Here is a 7118-nt window from a genome sequence, read left to right on the forward strand (position 1 = left end):
AGGAGCTTTCCAAAATTTTGGATGCTCAATCAGGAGCTGCTCTGGATGAGGCTCAAGCCCCTGACAAGACTGGATGCTGGCTCAGCTCTGCTCTGGGAGCTGGCCAGGGCTGACACATTCAGTGAGCCAGCCATGCTGCCAGGCAGGGACCAGGGACAGCGAGTCACAAACCATGTGAGTAGAGGGGACATCAGCCCCCAAACCCTGTATGGTGACTGCAAAGTGTCTACTGCTAAAAGATCCCTCGAGAATTCCTGGGGGGAGTTGGCATTCTTCCTCCTGCTTCAAGAGAGCAGGCAGGGCAATGTTGTTTGTTGCAGGCAGATAAAGAAAGAACGTGTTCTCTATCCCTTTGAATTTCCCATTTCTCCCTCAGCCTTTGTCTACACACAGTATTTTGAGCCATGGAAGAAATTTTCCATGGGAATAACGGTTAAAGAGGGGCCTTGGCAGGGAAAGGCTGATGTTGCTTGAGAAATGTGTGCAGATTACACCAAGCTGTTATTAAAAATAAGTACTGCGTTGTTCCCAGCTTTTTATTTCCGTGATTTTTTCTGGTAGTAATTGGACTTCTCCAGTAAAGGGTTCACGTGTCCAGGGGATGGAATTTGTTTTCTCCTCATCTGCAAATGAGCCCGGTGCCACCCCAGCATCCCAATAGTCTGGGGATACTGTGATGCGGTTTGGGCACCTGAGGGAGTTCGGACTGCTCATCCATCTGAAATACCAAAGGATTTTCAGAAAAACCTTAAGCCTGGGGCTTCATGGGGAGGGCTGGGGAGGCGGTGTGGTCCCCACACCTGCTCCATGCTCCAGCCATCCTTGGCTTCACAGCATCCAGCAACACTCTTGGGCTGTCATGGTGGAGCATCTTTTAAACAGCCCCAGCAACTCTGTCTTGGGTTTTGGTCTGACTTTGGGTCTTTTAATGTCAGGTTGAGGACTTTAACTTTACACAGTTAAATAGGAGTTAAATAGAAAGGAGGGAAAGCCCTACACTGAGACACAGCTTGGGACACTCAAAGCACAAGCCAGGGCTCCTTTTTCCCCAAGGCATTAACGGTGTGGGAAGGGGACAAGCCGGAGACAGTGGTTCCAGTGAGCTCTAGACCAACAGGCTTCCTCTCCACATGCATATGGATTTGGATAGGGAGAGCACCAGTGTTCCCGTGGGTCCCATCCCTCCCCAACACCGGGCTCTGGAGAGGATGCCAGGCTGGGATGATTCAGCACATTCGTTTTTCGGAGAATAAAGGAAGTAATTAAACATCAGCTTTCCTCCCGCCGCGCCCTGCGAGGATGAGAGGGAGGAGATGAAAAGCCTTCAGACGGAAGTTATTTGTCCAAGGAGAAAAGTGGCTAATTTCTCTGGTGCTTTGCTTGTCTGCTCGTTAATGAAAACCGCTCGTCAGCAGGAAAAGGGAGCACCCAGCGAGGGGGAGGAACCAGAATCACACATCCACCAGTGGCTGGGCACGTGGTCTCGGTGGCCTTGGGACATCTTGCCCTGTTGGGATGTCATCCCCATGGCACCCGCCCACAGGCCTGGGGTGTAAATGCAGCTGGGCGCTGGGGACCCCCCCTCACTGCATCCCCATGGGTTGGGAACAGACACTCACAAGCTAAACATCATGTAGGGGTTTTCCCAAATCCCATCCTTCCCCCCCAGCTCCTGATTTTTATTTTTTTTGTGCAAAGACTTCAAAATGAATTTGTTGAGGCACTTGCAGGGAGATAGAATCGAAAACAGCTTCGTGCTGAAGACTCCTGCCTGGTGCGCGTTGATGGATGGTGCTTATCTCAACCAGGCATGGAAATATTTAGTGTTATGAAAATCTCTCCCTGAAAATAATTTATTTTCATGCTGATAATAAAAGAACCAAAGCTCAGTGTTGCAGGGCAGGAGTGCTGCAGGTCACATTGGAGCTCTGGCTTATGGAGCCCAGGAGGTACCTGTGCCATCCTCTGGCCCCTGGCTGGGCAGGTGACCCTCTTGTCACTCACAGCATGATATCTGCACCTTCCCAAGGTTCATTATTTACTGGCAGGGGACATCCAAGGCATTGCTCCCTCTTTGCTGCTCTCTGAGACACAGAGAGGGGTTGAAATGATGGAAACTCTTCCATTTAGAGGTTTATATAGATATATTTCTAATTGGATTTTGGCACATCACGGTTATTTTCAAGGCAGCCTGTAATTATTTGAGAGCCTCCTTTCCCTCAGAACAGAGGGCTGGCTTTTTTCTTTTTAATATTGTTTCCCCAAGTGAAATTGTGAATTTGCAACTTAATCCAATGAGACGACACATATGATGTCACTCTGCAAGGACATGGCAGGACAACAGGATCCACCTCTGCCAGATTCCTAATCAATGCCCAGCAAGGGCAAAAAACACAAGAACAGTATTTTAATTCTTTTTTGTATTTAAAAAAAAAAAGTATTTTAAGAAGATTTTCACTGGTACTTGATGGGGTGGGGAGGTTTTGCTGGTGCTGCAGTAGCTCAGGCCACCCTGTGCTGAGACTGCCTTATGTCCAGCTGCAACTCTGCAGCAGCTGAATGCTGCTCTCTGGCTCTTTCTGTCCCAGCTGAAACCTGATGAAATTCCAACTAATTACAGGGTTTTATTTTTATACGTGTTGTAATATTTTGGGGCAAAAAAATTTCATCCAGCTCCATCTGCTCTCCGTTAGGGAACTGAAGCTTGAGCAGGATGGATCCAGCCATCCTCACCAGGGTTTTCCCCAGGCTGGGCACTGCCATCATCCCAGTGCTGCAATTTTTGTTCCAGTGCCTAGAATGGGCACAAATGAAAACCATTATCCAAGCAGAGTTTTCCAGCATCTCACAGCTAATGACCATACACCACCCTGCTGCATCTTAACAGCCTCAAGTTCTTATTTTCCCCAAGCTTGATTTCAGGGCTCTGGGCTGCATTCAATTGCTACTGAATTCGATTTATTATTTACATTGCAAGGTACGGCCTGGCATGAATTGATTTGCCGTGCTCTGATTGCCACTGCACGCTGCTCTGGGATCTGGGAGCTGCTTGCTCACGCATCCAGGCTGCAAAAACAGAAGTTAGAGAATGCCAGAGTTCAAACTGCCCAGACATCCCAGTGCTCTGTTTTCTGCTCTCATCTTTGGGTGCATCTCTCAGGATGCAGGGAGTGCTGGTCCCAGTGGGGGTGGTGGGATGTATTAACTGGTGTCCCTCAAGGGTTGCCACCCCAGTGCTGCAGAGATCAGAGGGTTTTAATGTTTCCCCTTACTGAAGGAGAGAGGTTTGGGGAATTGGAGAGGGCAAGTGACATTGGTTTTTAGGATGGAGCCGTGGATGGGAATGCAGAACAGATGGGGAAAGCACAAAGGACAGGGAATAACAGAATTGGGAAGCAAATGGGAAGCCTGATGTTTTGGGGGATTTAGTAGGCCTTTACCTTCATCATCACCTTCACCTTTGCTTTCACCTTCATCATCACCTTCACCTTCATTTTTGCCTTCACCTTCACCTTCACCTTCACTCTGCCCATGGTCGCAGCTTGCACTACCTTGGGTGGCAGGAACAAGTGAAAATTCCCCAAACTCAAGCCTGTTCCTCTGGGGCAATGATGACCAGAGACAGCAACTTTCCTGAAGGCTCAGCTGTTGGAGATGAACCTGGAACAGTGGGTTGGAGGGCAGGACCATGGACATGCTGCCCTTGGCACAGGGACCCTCCTCCCCCGAGTCACCCAGCAGCCCAAATCACTGGGCACCTTGGGAAACATTGATCCATCTGCCAGAGCTCTTGACTTTGGACATCCTCAGATGAAAAGACAATTTTAAGGAATGCCATTTGGGCAGCATCATTAGCATTCTGCTGGCAAGACACCCTGCCCTTGAGCTCTCTGCCACGTGAGGATCCTTCCCAGCAAACCTGTGGCTGACGCCAGCTCCGCTCTCTGGATTGCTGAGGGTGTGAGCTTTGTATTGAAGACCCTTTAGGAATCTCTGCTAATTGTCACTGAGACCTCCAACAGCTTTGGAGGAGACTCTCAAAGGCACCTTGCCCCCTCTCAGCTGCTGTGGGATCTTGGCACCTGATGCTGCCGGCGCTGGCAAAATTCCCACTGCACACCAGAGCTCAGCCTGGGGTGCAGAGGGGAGCAGATGCTGCAGATGAGTCCTCAGGGTTGCTCTGTATTGTAGCATGGGACTAATTAAAACTTCAGAATGTATATTTACCTAATACAGAGTTGATTTGTTAAGTAGGACATCCTGTCTTCAGAGGATTTCACGGCATCAGGTGATAATCAAGTGAGAACAGGCTCCAAAAGTGTTAATTTAGGAACTGAGACAACAGGGATTAAAAATAAACCCTTGTTTTAGTCTTCTCTTGCACTTCCACATCTGAAATCCAAGTAATCATTCCATTTGGCATTGCAAAGCAATGACACCAACACCCAGCAAGCACCACACTGGCTGAGGGGGAAAATGTGGGGCTTCAGTGGCTGAATTTAGGCTCTTTGCCCTCTCAGAGCTCAGCTGAGGAACTTACACTGCTCCAGGTATTCCTGGCATCTCTGGGATGTCCTGTCCCTGTGCCTGGCTCTGGCACAGGCACACAGGAAGGGAATGGATTTCTGCTCAGGGCTTGCAGGCAGGTGTTTCGCCACAGGGATTCTCATAGAATCATGGAATAGTTTAGGTTAAAACGAACCTTTAAAGTCTATTCCATCTCATTCCAACCTTCTGACTTTTGCAGGGACACCTTCCACTAGACCAGGTTGATCCAAACCCTGTTCAGCCTAACCTTGAACACTTGCAGGGATGTGGCACCCACAGCTTCCTGAGCCAGTGTTTTACAACCCCTGCTGAATTAATGTTTTCCTTATATTTAACCTAAATTTCCCTCCTTTAGTTTAGAGCCATTTCCCCTTCTATTGCCACAGGCAGGCAGCAGGAAACAGTGCTTGGGATGAGCCTCAGGCTGATCCTGCCCGGCGGATGCATTCTTGCAGTGCTATGTGATATTTAAAAACACAAATTCTCAGCCTTGGGAGAACCCTGGGGTTTGTTTTCCCGTTGTCCCGGGAGAAGCTGCTGCCGCCTCTGCTCTCCCCGGGGACACAGAGGCGGCTTTGTGTGAGCAAGGGGCCACAGTGACCTGGCTGTGGGCTGGGCTGCTCCTTGCTGGGCTTTGGGCCGGACCCTGATCCCAGTCCCCGGCAGGATCCACCTTGGTAAGCTCATCCTTGCACTCATCCAAGTGAATTTTTTTCACTTTCAAACCTTTGTGAACAATTCTGGCCATTGATGTGCCCAGCATCCCCTCCCACCTCACTTTCTTCAGCCACACACACACACACATACACACACAAACTGAGCTTGGAGAGTCCCAAACCAGAAGAGGGATGACTCTGTGCACCCCTCTCTGTGCAGGAGAGAGGACTGACCTGCTGTGGGTGGTCTCATCCTTCTGGGGTATTTTTCCCATCCCCAAAAATGCTGTCAAGGGTGGTAAGAAGCACTATGCCAACATGCAGCAGCTCCCTGCAGGTAAAAGTGCAGCACATTTTCAACTTTAGCAAGTTCTGCTGCCCCTTCACCCCTTCAGATTCTGTTGCACCAGGAGAAAACTGGAGAAATCTTTTCTTCCTGCTCCACACCCTGCTTTAAGGTGCTTTGGGAGGGCAGAGCAATGCACAGTGCAGATGCCCCACTCCTTCCCACCATGGGTATGGGCCACCTCCTGATCCTGATGATCCCAGGAGGAGCTCAGGGATTTCTCCCCACCCCACCACTCCTCAATTGCACTAATCAGAATAATTGTTGATTAACTATCCTGTTGGGCTTTTGGCCAAGTTCTGCAGAAGCCCCGTGCCAGGCTTGGGTAGCAAAAGGAAACCCAAGGAGTGCCCAAAAAGTAGAGCTGGGCTGGAGAGGATGCCTGAGGGCTGGATCCTGAACAGCTCATCCCTACTGTGCTCTAACACTATGGAAAGATCAACCCAGAGCCCTGTGTGTCCTTGCTGCCCAGGCTCAGTGGGATACACAGCCTGGGCTCTCCCCTGCACTCACCAGGACATACCAAACATGGGATCCATCCCCAGAGATGATTAAAATTCTTTTATGGTTGATTTCACTCAAGCTGTAAGTGATTCTGAGTTTTCGTGTTGTGCAAGTGTTGCTGTGTAAAGAGAGAAGATTTAGAGCCCTAACACCAGCCCCATTCTGGGGTCACCCTGCTTCCATCCCTCACCTCAGCTCTGTTTTCATCCCAAAAGTGAAATTCCTGCAGCTTTCAGGGCCTCAGCAGAGATTGGGCATTTTCCTGCTGTCCCCATCCATCCATGGGTCAGGAAGGCTCCTGATGGGCTCCCATTTGTCCTTCATCCTCTGGGAGGATGGGAGAACCCAATTTACCTCCAAAACCCCCAGTGTTACCACATCCAGCCCACAGGGAAGACCCAATGTGCTCCATGACGTTTAATGTACTAGAATATGGATGCAGCTCTGGGTATTTAGAGGGGTCCAGGCTCAGTGGGACAGGCTGGGGAGTCAGGGGGTCCCACACCCCTCCCTGGTGCTCAGGAATACTTCCATGGGCTCTGCCCTCGCCCCAGGATGGACAGGAGAGCTGGGATACTGAAGCCTCCCTCCCTCTCTGCCACCCCAACTGTTTGGCAAAAGGGATTTTAATTTTTTTTTTCTCCAGCAAAACCCAAAAATAGATTGATGGGAAACGGCTGGGGGTTGGGATGCCATTAGCATGCAAAATGGGGCTATTTATCTTCCCCGCAGCTGGGTTCTGCTCCCAGACCTGGCAAGGACTGGCAGCGGGAGGCTGGGCTGGTGCTGGTGCTGGGAGGGGGCTGCAGGATAGGGACAGTCCCCAGGACAGCCCCATCCCCTCCTCACCCCTCTCGCTGCCCTTGCGTTGTGTTGTGTGACCCTGAGCCTCTCCCAAGGGACGAGGACTTCGCTGGACACAGTGTCAGGGTCTGGAGACTTCACAGCCGATTAATCCTGATCCTGGGTGTGCGTGGGCAAGAGAAGCCTGCCCAGGGCTCCAGCTGGGGAAACTGAGGCAGGAGCTCCTGGAACATCCTTGGGAAGGATGGATGAGCACAGGG

This window comes from Cinclus cinclus, chromosome 18, assembly GCF_963662255.1.
Source record: "Cinclus cinclus chromosome 18, bCinCin1.1, whole genome shotgun sequence".
Taxonomy (NCBI): Eukaryota; Metazoa; Chordata; class Aves; order Passeriformes; family Cinclidae; genus Cinclus; species Cinclus cinclus.